At 36.1% G+C, this 14944-nt stretch overlaps 1 protein-coding gene across 2 annotated transcripts in view; it reads right to left on the bottom strand.

Moving 5' to 3' along the window:
• Positions 1-14864, bottom strand: part of LOC106463681 (transcriptional adapter 3-like) — a 68073-nt gene extending 53209 nt beyond the window's left edge. Inside the window, exon 1 of one of the 2 annotated variants that reach the window (XM_013923739.2) lies at positions 14803-14864. The gene's annotated coding sequence lies outside the window, so the exon portion shown is untranslated. Of the gene's footprint in view, positions 1-14786 lie in introns of both variants that reach the window. The other variant, XM_013923740.2, reaches the window with a different exon arrangement.
• Between the last annotated feature and the right edge of the window lie 80 nt (positions 14865-14944).

Here is a 14944-nt window from a genome sequence, read left to right as displayed (position 1 = left end):
CTTTTTCCCTTGTAAATGATCTCCTTTGGTAGTTGGACAAGGCTAACACATCAGTGGGTGTCATGCTTCCTCCTGTCTTACATCTATATACAAACACATCCCTACAGGGCTGGGGTGCATGAGTCGATTACCAGGAGGCTTAGAGTTATTGTTCTTAGACAAACAATCTTTACATATCAATGTCCTAGAGCTCCTAGCCATTTGTCGGGTTTGGAATCACTTTCTTCCCATTGCCAAACATAGTCTGGTAATGATCCATTCTGACAATTCCAGGGTAGCGGCTTATATCAATCACCAAGGTGGCACCCAGTCGAGATCCACCTGTTTTTGCACATTGAATTTCCTATATTGGGCCCACACACAACACATTCACTTAATTATGTGTTATGTCCCAGGTGCTTTCAACCTCATAGTGGATCGTCTTTCCCACCCCAACAAGGTTTATCCAATGGAGTGGTCTCTTCATCCTCTTATTTTCTGGTGGCTTTGCAGTCTGTGGAAAGTTGTTAGTTTCCCCCTATTTTGTCCCTGGTCCCTCATACTCAGGCTTTGGCTACAGATGCTTTCAGCCATGATTGTGCACACAAATTCCTATATGTTTATCCTTCTATCCAAGTACTTCATTGGGTAGTTTCCCTGATTCATGCCACTCCATGTTGGGTCCTTCTCATTGCTTCATACTGGCCAGCTCAATGATGGTTTCCTTGTTTACTCCATCTACAATTATTCCCTCCAGTACCACTTCCCTTATTACCCGACCTCCTTCATAAACTGCAGTCACTGGTTGTACATCCTGTACCTCACGTCTTCCTTCTTCATGCCTGGCTTTTGTCTGGTCCTTGGCGAGGAGATCTGATTTCTCCCATTGTGTAGCTTCTCATTTGGCCCAATCCATTTGTCCTTCCTCCATGGAAGTGTATCAGCAAAAGTGGAAAGTCTTTCAGACATGGGCCCAGGCTCGGGGATTTCTGGTTGCTTGCCCAACTGTTTTAGTGTCTCCGAGTTTTTCACTTGGTTTTTTGACCGGGGATCTTCGAGCTCCTCGATTTCAGGTTATTAGACATATTTATCCAATACCTTTCACCCTTCCCCTTACTGCAAGGTTTTTTACTCACCCATTCTTACCATGTTAATCCATTACTTACAGATCTGTCAACCTGCCCTTCCAGATTGGGATATTAATGTAATCCTCCATTCCCTTACTTTACTTCTGTTCAAACTTATATCCTCTTGTTCTTTGTTTCACCTGTTTCTCAAGGCATATTTCCTGCTCCTTCTGGCCTGTGAGCATCGACAGTCTAACTTGTTTGCTATTGATGTTACACACACACACACACTTTACCATCATAACTACCTTCTCATATATTTGGATTGTTCCTTTCTTCCCTAAACCTAGGTGGCTCGTGAGGATAACTCCTCTATTTTTGCCTATTTCCCTCCCTCTATTTCTCATCTCTACCCCTGTCCTGATCTGAATAGACTTCTATATCTTGTGCATGCCTTTCATTGTTATACTGCCTGCACAGCTTCCTTTTGTGGTTTCTGTTCCCATCTCTTTTCTTTATCCCTTGGCAACCCTCTTTGTCCAGGGATCTCTCCCCTTTTACACTCACCAATTAAGTTCATTGTTTGATCTAGTTGGCTTATTCCTCCTTGTCCCCTTCCCAGCATACTTTGTACTGTTACTTCTCATCCAATCCGACATCTCACCTTTTCTCTCGCTTCTTCACTCCATTCACCTCTTGAGGAAATCCTACAATTGGGCATGTGGACCAACCTAACATGTTCATCTCCCATTATTTACATCACATCACACTTTTGGTTTCCTCAGGTTTTCGCCTTCCACCTGTACCTATACTCCAATCTTCGGTGTGACTCTGACACTGGTTAAGTCTTTATTAATCACTTATTTTCTTTCAGGGGTCCAATATTCGTACCTTTATTACTAGGATCCTGCTGTGGTGAGTGGTGCCTGGCCAGGTATTCTTTAACTCTAAATCCGCACTGTAAACACGGTGAATAGCATTTTCTTTTCATGGCTCCACACACTCACCTTTGAGAAGGAGTGTTTCACAAGATTGTTTATAGGTGAATAACCTTGCAAAATTTGTTTCCTAAATTGGTTTCAAGGGTAAATCAAAAGGGAATAGCTGCCCATCCCTTGATTGAATAAATCAGTATGGTCTACTTTTCAAAATAGGGTTTTGTGATCACCCATTATCAGTTCTAATCCTCTGGGGTGGTTGACTATAGAGGCACCCTGCTGGATGGGTTCCACATGAGATGGCTATAATCATTCAGTTCAGAGTAGGACAGTGGTATTCTGCTGGTGTAGAGGATGTGATATCCTCTAAATGCAGTTCACCCCGTCGATTTGAAGCCCCCTTCCTACCCTCGCTCAGATATAGGTACCCAGTGGCTTTAGTTTTTGAGTGAGCCAATTAACTCTTTCAACCCGGACTCAGTCTGTAAGACCAACCTCATACTCATCTTGTGCTTGTTATAGTTTTCATGCTGTAACTTTTAAATTAGTAAGCAAATCTTGATGAAAGCAGTTTATCAGTAAACATTACAATACTTTTATGAGACAAAATATCTAATTTTTTAAATTAAGTCTTAAGGTTTTTAAGGCAATGTTTCTCTCATGCCTTTTTTTTTCTATTCACATCTTGTCTATCTATCATGCAAAGTAATTTTCATCTTAATATTAAGAACATTTTCATCATCAGAAAATTTTGAAATTTTACATGCAAAATCTTTATACTATCCAAATAGTTATAAAACATTTCTTAAGAAAAATTTTTACATTTTATCTGTTATTTTCAGTAATTAATCTCTGTACGGGTTCAGGAAATTTCTTGCAACCACCATAAAAAATTAGGAAATAAACATAAATTATGCATCTTTCATTCTAGAATGAACATAAATTATAACACAAAAACTAAATGTTTAGATGAAATAGCTTATATCTCATAATAATATACATTTATATATATTGATTTCTTTATATTTATTGACCTTTCACCCATGCCCGGTTAACAATAGAGAAGTTACAATGATGAGGCTTATGTGCATTCATGTTACTGTATCAAATAACATAAAGGTGACCTTTGTTCTTTACAAAGTAACTTGTCTTGGCTGTGTTTTAGTCGACTGGTATTTTGTAAAATACAGTCACATTTCAATTATTATACATTATATATGTATATAAATTACTGCTATTTTGAAATAAGTTTTTAAAGTTATTTTTCATAAAACATAGAACATTAAATAAAGAAGTAAAGCAAACAATTAGCTCTTCTAGTTACAACCTTTGTACTCGATTGCCGTTTGAAGTAGGTTGCTGAGCCTTCAAAACTTTTGCACGTGAAGGATATGAAACAAAATATTTTTTAGGTTTTATATATACATTTGAATAAAAAAAAATCAAATTACTACATCAATACCATAGAATTCAACAATAATTTATCAAGCTTTGTAACTAAGATGTATTTTACTCTAAAACAATATGAAATTTCGAGCAGCCTAAAGACACAACCTACCTCATTGAAATCTTGATTTAAAAGAAAGAAATGATGCTAGGTATGTTAAAAAGGCTTAGAAAACCACTAGGGGGACATTCTGAGCTTCTGATTGGTTATTTTTGTCATATATAGAAATAAGCGTTTATAAGGAGGAAGGTGAACAGGGTGCCACTATGTTTGATTTATTACATGAGCAATATCTTAGCAAATAGAAAAGATAAGACCTTCTTATTTTATATTCTAACTTGTAAATATCTGTAATTTGAGTTTCTAATTCATATGAAACTACAGACTTAGTATTTTGACTTCACAAACATCTAATTTTAACCAGTGCTGCATTCAACATACCACGTGACACAAAAATCGATGTTTATCTGTATTTTTTAATATTTATTTTTAAATTAACAAATTGAGTAATGTATCATTCTAAAATTTGAATTATAATCTGCAGTTTGATACCCAACTTACTGATATAAATTCATGAAATAGTAGTTCAATAAAATTTTGAATGCGAGTCAGCAAACATGTTGACATGGCTATTCACCTATGACCCACATAGAAAAGGTTATGTCCTCACACAGGATTTGGGTTCTTCCTCCCTCAATTCCTCCTTCTGTCACAGTTAAGATACTTGGGACTATTCCAGTGCTATCCTTGGCTCTCCCTTGCTCTCTCTTGGTACATGGATGTTATTGCCCTTTGGATGGTCCTGACCTGTTTCACGGTTGTAAGAGTTGATTGCATGTGACAGACTTCTTTTTGATACTGGATATTACATTCCCAGATTGATAGCTCAGAGCACATCCTGTGTAATACCCAGGAATCGGAGTAGTTCTGAATACCCAGGTTCTTGGGTTTGAGGTGAAGATGGTATGATCCTCATCCTACCCTTGCACAGATGTTGGTACCCTGAGAGGAGGTTTTGGATGTAGTTGACTTGACCAGTATGGTCTGCTGCACCCTAACCTCTCTACACCATGGGCACATCTTAATTTACCCACTTTCTTATTGTGGAATTGAGTCACTACATCTTTCTCCAGTTAGGATCACTTTCCTACTGCTTTCTCTCCCACTAGGATGTGCTCCTCTCATTTTCCACCCTGATTTTTACACATTCCTTAACTTGGCAAAGAGTATATGTGGATCAGAAGCGGTGTAGTTCCCCTCTCCAGATCTGACTCTCTCATCTATAGGGGTATCCTTGACATGCTTTCAAGGAGTATGTCTGTTCTTCCCTCGCACTGTTACCTCCTCCTAATCAATGTGGGATTCTAGCTAATCTTGTGAGCGAAGGGAAGTACCATATTGGAAGTTATAATTTTCCTATACTGAAAATGTATTTTCAAAGATACTTTCCTCTTCTCACACTTCCCACTCTTCCGTCATCTGCCAATCTTTGAAGTGATAGTTCAGTAAAGGCACATAGAAGGAGTCACATAGATGATGTAAGTGTACTATGTTCCTACTGGTGGATAGGTGATACATAATGATTTGCATGAGATACAAGTTGGAATCATTTGATTTCAATAGGGGGTGCAGAAAGCTTGTGCCATGCATAATAAAAAAGTTTGCATATATAGGGCAGCAATAGACTAGAATAGCTAATCTTGTGAGGGGAGAGAGGTACCTATCAGAAACACATTTTTAGTATAGCAAAATTATAACTTTCCAAGAAAAAAGAAAACCATGCCAACAATTCATATTAACACTTGATGATACCATAATTTAAAAAATTCACTAAACTCCAGAAACAATGCCATTTATAAACCCCATTTTGTGCATGTTACCAAGTAACATTCAAAATTTAATTAAACCACTTTAATATAAACATATTTTAATAAAATTACTATTATTAAGTAAATTATAATTTAAGGTTTTATATTATATAAGTTTTATTCCTTTATTATAAGAAGAAACATCTAAAACAACAATTAAAACTGCAGTTTTTGCTGTCACATGATCCATTTGCAGTTATATTTCTCAACTTTAAGAGCTCTTATACAAGAAACTGTGAGTAGCTACTATAGAGTGTCAGCATAGATGGTCAAAGTATAGTTGCAGCTGTATGTCATTAGCATCTGGATACCTTCCAAGAACATTCTAATATTTTGAAGTTTAAGGTCAGCCATGCCCATTTGCAAAGTCAAAGCTGTGTTGTCAAGTGACACTTTGAGGTTGAATGGCATGTTTATAACAAATAGAAAGAGCAGATTTTGCACTATTCAGTTATAGCCTGAAGAAGCCTCTATCAGTATATTGATCTGTAGTATGAGAGAGAAAAGAAGCTTAGTCCATTGTTCTCTCGAGGCGTACGTAATGCTTGGCAAGTGTATCTTGCCTTATATGTATTAGCTTGTTAAACAGTTAGATCGCATTTAAATTTTATATTTATATCTTAATTGATTATGTTATTTGTCTTTTACAATGCATATTTCAAATGTTTATGATTTTTATATGTTTAACTTGTAGCTTGGCTTGTGAAAATGTCTAAGCAAGATGGCATTATTCAAGTGTGCAAGTGTTAGTGAAAGAATCTGTGACAAGCATCATCTTGTAATAACAATAGAGCACCACAGGGACCTGTTAGCATCATAAATAAAAAACAAAAAATTGGAAAGGAAATTTTAAAAAACTACAAATGAAAAGATAAAAGACGTGAAATTATGCATATATAAAAAACAAGTTTCAAAAACTTCTGTAAAAAGCAAAAGGTATGTACATATTTCATTTACCTTTAAAAAATTGGATATTCATTTAGAATGATCTAGAAATTATGCAAATGGTATGTGAAAACTGTAAGATAAGAAATAGTATTTTTATTCTCAAAATGAAAATCACATTGCATGTGAACTATTCAGAGTCCAAGTGCAAATAAATACATTAAATAACAAATGTTTTATTATAAGTAGTAGAAAAAATCAAAATTAAGTATCATATTTTTCAGAAACTACATACTTTTAGTATCTTTCATGTCAAATTTAAAACAATTTCGTCCACTAGAACTTTTATGAGAGTTACATACCTACTTACAATGTAAGTAGGCTTATTGTCAAAGAGCTAGCTTATAACTGTTATATGTTTCCAACTATCTCAATGTAGACACCTTAAAGGAAAAATCGACAATTTCATCTAAAGTTTACATACACTTCATACAGGAAGAACAAGTTTACTTGATAGAGGAATAAATACTACACCATTTTCGTTATTGGTGGTAGAGAGCTTGATGCTTTGTTAATACTTTAAGGGAGAGTAAAAAAAAAAGTTATTATCATTATACAAGGGAAAAAATAATGAAATAATGACAAATGAAGACAGTTCATTTTTACACTTCTTGAGTCCATAATTTTAAAAATTCACTATTTTATCAAGAGTTTGATCAAAAAGAAAATCTCAAGATCTTTGTCAAAGATGGTGATTATCCAGAAAGATAAGGAGTTTATACAAAAAATGTTGTGTACAGATATATATGCCATTTATATAGTCATTCCATGTTTTTACACTAATTTACTTTGAATCTAAATACTACTCATATTCTGCTACATAGGTTTTTGTTTTGTTCATGTCCAACTACATAATAGAAAAACAGTATTATTTGAAGGATTTATCTGAATAAAACATACCCTTCTAATATAATTTTCTAGTGACACTCAATAGTAACCCACATTAGCTTTAGGATCACAATCCTATTATTTGGAACAGACCTTGGGCTCAAGGATAGTGATTAATGAGAGTTAAACAACAACAACAAGACCTAGAGAAAAAAGAGAGGAAGAGAAAATAAGAATACAAATTGAAAAAAAAAGAAAATGAGAGAAGGAGAGAAATAGGAAATAGATAGAATAAGGGTACAATTTGAGATCATCAACTTCATCCAACAGAAAGATGAAGAACCCAAGAATAACAATCGGGTCAGGACCAGCCAACTCCAGCTACACAAATTTGATGAGCAGAAAGATGGCATGGATCCTTTCCTGGAGAGATATGAAAGATTTGCCCAAAGTCAGAACTGGGACAAAGGTGACTAGGCACTCTGTCTCAGCCTCTTTCTCACAGAAAAAGGCCGACAAGTGTATGTGGGCATAATGCCAGAATGTGCCATGGACTTTGATAAGTTAAAAGTGCCTTAGTGAAATGCTATGAAATTATCAACGAAGTATTTTAATGGAAGTTCAGAGAAGTCAAACCTGAGACTGGAGAAACCATATTTCAGTTTGTGGCATGCCTATGATGATATTACACAAGATGGACTGACATGGCCAAGTGTGAAGATAGTTTTGAAGGACTGACAGATCTACTAATACCCGAACAGTTCATAATCATGTGCTCCACTGATATGTCACTGTTCCTAAGTGAGAGATAACACTGAAAGACATGGACAAGATAATTAAGCTGGCAGAACAGCATATGGAAGTCCATGGAGGGAATATAACTGGCAAGTCGTAGAATAATCAGTCCAAGTCAAAACCAGAGGTGGTTGACCAGAAGCAGGATGCCACCAAACATGACAAGAAATCCACAGACAAAAGGGAGAAGAGATGCTATGCTTATATAAAGTGGGGTGCATTGCATAACATCTTAGAGCGCTGACCAGACACAAGAGGTGATCCAGATCAGAAACAGAAATTGGAAAGGAGGGAAGGAAAATAGGAGTGAAGTCAAAATTACTGTCACAAACTACATAGGTCCCAGGTAGGAAGGAAATATCAAGATAAAGGAGAACATTGGTGCAGCAGTCAAGAGCTCAAGTGACATAAAAGGATTAACACATCTGAATGGCAATGCTCACAAGCCAATAGGAGTAGGAAATAGGTATCCAACAAGAGGTGAAACAAGGAAAAGAAAAGGTATGGAAGACAATGTTCAGAATTCAAATTGGCAAAGGTGTGTGACAAAGAGGATGATGGATACCAACAGACTAAAACATATGGGATAAACCAAAGGAAGATGATAATGCTGTTTTAGAACTGGCAATGGTTAATAAAGATAAATCATGGGCAAACAACCAGATAGATTTTGGAGAGATGAGAAAGGGAAGAAACACGAGGGAGAAACCAATGGTGAAAACATGCTGCATTCTCCAGTACACCAACATGGGTGAGGGATAGAGTGTGGGAAAAAAGGATGGTACCCACGTGAAAAGTTTAGAACCTCTAACCAGGGCCCGGACAAAAGTCCTGCATGAAGCTGAGTGTGGGGATGGAAGGATGAAGCACTGCCAAGTGAGGTAGATTTGGAAGAGAAGAGAGGAAGAATAAACAGATGAGGAACTTTGAAAATTAACAGAATTCATGGTAGCATAGGCCCAAACAGAGCCACAAGGACTCAGAACAGTGTGTTTTGGATAATGGAAAGAACTCTGGGATGACAACAGGTGGTAGGCTATGCACAACTGAAGAGGTCCCTCCAACTCTGATTGAGGGCATCATATCCAAAGGGATTGAAATAGTGGACTAAAACACAGGAAGTATGGTATATAAAAAGAGTGGCAAATGCATCCAGTCATGGATTAATGAAATAAAATCATAGCCACCAGAAGGCATGTGGGTCGAGGTATCACTCCGTGGGGAGAAACTTCTCAGGATGAGACAAGTAATCCACAACAAGAAAGTGAGCTACAGGGAAATAATAAGCCAATAAATGAAATTTTGTGGCAGTGAAACAAGAACAAGGAGATCCAAAGAGTGAAAGCTCCATAGAATGCAGACAAGAGGAAAAGACTGGGCTTGCCTAACATGGGAATTGAAGAACACCTCAAGATGAATGACTTGTTTGGTTGAGGTTACAGCAGACTTCTCTACCTTGAGCAGCCAACAAACTACAACATGCAAGTAGATGAAGACTATGTCAGTGACAAGAAAGTGAAAGCCCTAGGAAACATTTGGTGCAGCAGTGATGCTCAGTCTAATATCTAATGACCAGATGATGGGCAAGGTACATTCGTATGTGCTAATTGAGGGGACAGTGAGAAAGTTTCCCATAGCAAGAATAAAAGTAGACACTCCATACAATGTGAGAGACCTTGAGGTTATGTGTATGAAGGCACCTATCTATGAACTGGTGATTGGTAATATACCAGGTAGAAGTTTGGAAGAACCAAACAAAAAGTAGACTCAAGAAAAGCAAGCAGGACATCAAGCCCCTGCAAGTATTGAAAGGTGACATCTTAAATGTAGTTCTACAAGAACTGAAAAAAAGCACAAAAGAAACTGCAGAAACTTTGGGACAGTGATAAGGAGAAAATTGAGCACAAAGGGGAAAGAGACTTAGAGAATAGAGGACTGGAAAGAGTGCTGTACCAGGTCTGTCAAGGAAGTTCTATTGGGGAAGTTAAACAGATCATAGTACTAACAGAATACTGGACTGAAGTGATGAAGTTTGCTCACAAAACAGTTGTTGGAGGACACCTAGGAGGGAAGAAGACAGCAGAAAGAATCACCAGCAAATTCCATTGGCCAAGGATTCTGCAGTTCATGTGACATCTTCCAAAGGACAGTACCTAGAAAAAAGGTAGCCACAGTGCCACTGTGTTAAATGCCTCTCATGGAAGAGCTGTTTAATAGAGTAGCTTTGGACTTGATTGGACCATTATCTGACAAGTGCAAACAGTACAGGCAGACAGCAGCAGACTATGTGACATGTTACCCAAAAGCCACAGCACTGCTGAAGATAGAGACTGAGAGAGTAGCAAAAGCTCTTCTTGAGGTTTTCTGCAGAGTAGGCTTTCCAAAAGAAGTCTTGAGCAACAGAGGGACCCAGTTTACTTCAGAACTAATGCAAGAGGTGTGCAGATTCATCAGCACAAGGCAGCTTTTTACCACCCTGTACAACCCCAGATGTAAAAGACTTTGTGAGAGAGCATGCTGAAGAATATGTACTAGGAAAGACCACGTTACTGAAACAGGTATCTACAGGCAGTATTATTTGCTTATCAAGAAGTCCCACAAGTGAGTACAGGGTTGTCACCCTTTGAGTTACTGTATGAAAGAACTGTACAAGGTCTGATGCTGATATTGAAAGGACTGTGACAGGAGAAAAAGAATTAGAAGTAAGGAACACATACCAGTTCATGTTAGACCTTAGAAAGTGACTGGAGGTGATTTGTCAGCTCAAAAATTTATGTATGTATGCAGCTCAAGGCAGTCAGAATCACTTCTATGACAAGATGGTCAAGATCAGACAGAAGGTCTTAGTTCTACTATCTGTAGACAACAATAAACTCGTCATGCAGTGGAAAGGAGTTTTGAAGTACAGAAAGTGGTCAACAGAATAGACTATAAGGTGAAAATGGATAGGAAGACCAAGATCTACCATGCCAATCTGTTGAAGAGGTACTTCAAGAGGGAATAAGACCTACTGAGGCACAGACAGACATTGCAGGTGTGACAGTCAGAGATGCAGAACCAGAAGATGGTGACTTTGTTATAGAAGATGAAAACCTATTACTTCTAAGATTGCTGAGTGAAGATGAGATGTACAAAGACATAAGCATCAGTGAAGAATTTACTGCCAATCAAAAGAAAGAGCTACAAGATATATTCTTTTAGTACACAGATGTCTTCACAGTTAGACCAGGCAGGACAGACCTTGTGCAACACAAGATCAAGACCACAACCAAGGATCCAGTCAAAGTGAGTGAAAGACACAGCAACTGATGTAGCTAGAAGATGCCAGTCATCTATGTAGAGGTGAAAACACAGTTCTTCTACATGAAGACAGGTAAAAGACCTGACCACCCAGCAAAAACAAACGGAAGGAAGGGCAGAGAACTTATAAACACATTCCCTATGGGCAAAGTGAAAATAACATGTAACAACGAAGGAAGAGGATTATAAGAAATTGGGAAAATGGATAAAACTGAACACATCTGAAAAATTATGTCCAAAAAAGCCATATTAGCTCTAGCTGATTCTGTTGTAGGAGCATAGGAAGACACGGCAAAACCAGGTGGAGGAAAAAGGCTGTCAATTTCCTCGTTATCACAAACAGGTTCAGCATGTCCTGGATAAAAATTGCCAACATCAGGAGAAGAAGGTTGACTCATATAAGGTCAATCTTACATCAAATGAGAGCCAATAATTCCATAATTGAGTTCCCTCCAACTGCAGCCTGTGTAAGTGTGCTGGTATATGATATTACCTCCAAAGTGGTAAATTGGACTTCGGAATTCATTATTAAAGATGAATGACCAAACACAACAGTGTTAGAATAAAGAAACAAAAAACTAAAAAACATAAATAAATTGTACTTGTGTTCATGACCTTTCTAAAAATGAGGATAACAATTTCACTATGGAATAAATTACAAAACAGTTCAATGAAATTTCAAAAAATTCACAAAGTTTAAAAAAACAACACAAAGAGCACAGTGAAAAATGTCTTGACATGAACACTGCCAAACGAAAAGAGATAGTTCGGTAGAATCAAATAGAGTGAGTCACATGCATCAGGAGGGTGTGTCACACTCATAATTGTCGAGGGTTGTCACATGATGATTTACATGAGAGATGCAGTTTAACCACATTGATCATGGGGTACATGGGAGCTCAAGGCTTGTGGCATGTTAAAAAATGTTTGGATATAGAGGGTAGCAATGAACAAGAATAGCTATATCTGTGAGAAGTGGTAATGTACCACATCAGAAAAAATCATTTAATGAGATATCATAAATTAAAACCAACATGTATTCACTAAAATGAAATTGCCACACTAATCATTAACTGTTTTATTGAACATGTTATTTGTTCTTTGGATAATAGAAGGGGTATTAACTTGATGTATCTACACATATCACATCTAGTACAAATCACACTGGTACAAGTTGGGAAATATTAGTTAATTGTTTGTAAGTTGGTTGAATGACAGAAAACAAAAGGTTTATATTAATGGAGTCCAGTCAAACTGGATCTTTGTTACCTGTGTAGTGGTGAGGCAGCTAATTCTATTATTATTATTTTGTTAAGGTTTTGCTTACTGTTCATTTATTACTCCTTCTATTTTTTATTGCAGCTATGGATTTTAAGTTATATTAAAGTGCTAACTTGCCTTGTAGCTGATCACATTTTGAGTAACTTTATATGTAGTATGAGATGGACACCACTTTTCCCTAGCAGTGACATACAGATATTTTTAATGTTATAAGAGATTATGTAAATTTATGGTCACATGAGATGTAATCTCATGATCTAACAACTGAATAAAAGCCCTGCCATGAGCTTCAACAAGTTAATTCACAAGATATAGCTGAAGAGTATTATTGCACATTATCACTGGATGTTATTAGTGATTTTGCAGTTGTTTAAATATGGAATATTGTTACTTTGGCATTAGGTATTTTCATAATCTGGTTTTCTTGATTTATTTATTAAAATAATTATTAAGCTTGATATATATGTTGTATTGTTCACTAACATTATTATCAAGTCCTGGCCAGGCACATATTTACTTAGTGTTTTGGTAAGTGATAAACCTTGAATTTCAATTGTTTGAAAGTTTCATTTTGGATTTCTTTGGTTGTCAAAGTAAAATAAATTCATTTTTCTGTTTTAACCCTGGTTGTAGTGTTTGTTTGCATTTTAAACTGGAAAAGACAGGCTTAGTTCTGGTTAAGACAGTTTTATTTTTGTAATGGGGTTATTGGCCTGTGGAATGAGTTGCCATTGATATTGACAGTAGTAGAATCTAGCACTGTACAAGAGATATAGAAGGGAATCTGATTTCTTGAAAAATAAAGGGTTCATTTAAAGTTTTGCTTTTTTTGTGATTGGGTGTGCAAGGACAGCTTTGAATGGTCCCTTGTTGTCCTGTTTTGTTAAAAGATTTAGACCTGGAAGTGAAGAACTAAAACTTCATAAAGCTAACTTTGGCAATCACAAGAAATTTACAGGTTAATAATATTTTTTAAATTTCAAAGGTAATTTATGTCATGTGTTAGTGAGGTTAAGAATATAAGAAGAATCTTATGAAAAGTAAGGTGTCCAGTGATAAGAATTTAGAAAAGATAGCAACCTTAAACAGTAACAAATCAGTACACAACTTAATCGTCACCTGTTACAGCCCAAACAAGGCTAACTCCAAGAGGAATTTAAATCAATAAAAATTTGGAATAAAGGCCCATCAGAATATTGGGCTGTAATCAGCACTAGAATAAGAGGATTCCAATTTACTAAAGAAAGAAGAAAAAAAAGAGCACAAGAAAATTTCTTTAGCTCTTGGAAACCAATTGAGCATTATTTTAGATGTGGGTGTCTGTTGGCAATTGATTATTCATATATATCATTAATTATCACCATCAATGGTAGCAGAAATTATATAAGCACTTACTAATGGAGTTGTCAATGTTAGGTCCACATGGATGATTTCCTGTTTGTGAAAAGCCATTATAATGTTTAAATAAAGTTTCCAAGATCCCACAAAGTCTCACTATAATAATTTGATGTTCTAATAGTAGTGGAAACATTAGGCATAAGCAGACTAAGCTATTGCATAAGGCCCCAAGCAACTCAAGGGGCATCCAATTCACAAAGATTTGTTATTTTCATCCAAACTTTGGTTTTTACCTGTTCTTCTAGTATTGCACTCTTGTGAAAAAAAAAAAATGTTTTTAAAGAATGTGATCCAAAAACATATTGCTCGGTAATGGACGGGCATTTAAAAATTGCTGCTGCAACTTGCAAGATACTTTTCTGTCAAACAAGCGTGCAGTGAGCTGCTAGTTCTTAGTAGTTATACTATAAGTTCATACTGGCATCTTAGTCTTACATTACTAAGTGCAGTACATGCACAGTTTATTGGTGCAGTTGTGTTAACGTGCAAACAGAATTTACAAATTACGTTGTGGGAATGAAGCAATAAGTATTTTTTTAATTTTAGGGATGTGTGAAGGAGGTCCAAAAACATTCCTGCTTAGAACCCCTAATAGTAATGTTACTTTAAAAATTCAAGTAAATAAATTATTTTCCCTACGTTTCTAATTTTAACATGTTATACTATGTTTGTTTTTAATCACGCAAACAACTAAGACTAAGAGAAACTTTTAATTAATCCAACGTGAAGTTTATGTCCTGGTACTACAACTAGTAGTAGTGCACTTAAGAATCACCATAATACTTAACTGTAATTACCACTTAATACTTAACCACTCAAACTAACCAAGTTTAAAGCAAGAAATAGTCTCCAATTCTAACGTTAACAATCGCGCCGAAACCTGTTCAATCTAACATTCTGTCACATATGTATCGAGCATAAATTAAAAAAATGAACTTACTATTAGTCTTACTTACTTGATCAGTCAACTTCAAACGTCAATTACTTCGAATACAACGACATCTGCCAAGCTCCATACATACATACATATACATATAAATATATATATATATATACACACACACACACACACGTATATATATATATATATATACAGTG

This window comes from Limulus polyphemus, unplaced genomic scaffold, assembly GCF_000517525.1.
Source record: "Limulus polyphemus unplaced genomic scaffold, Limulus_polyphemus-2.1.2 Scaffold1459, whole genome shotgun sequence".
In the NCBI taxonomy this organism is placed as follows: Eukaryota; Metazoa; Arthropoda; class Merostomata; order Xiphosura; family Limulidae; genus Limulus; species Limulus polyphemus.
The sequence above is the reverse complement of the archived record's forward strand: the minus strand, read 5'-3'. Positions and strand labels throughout refer to the sequence as shown.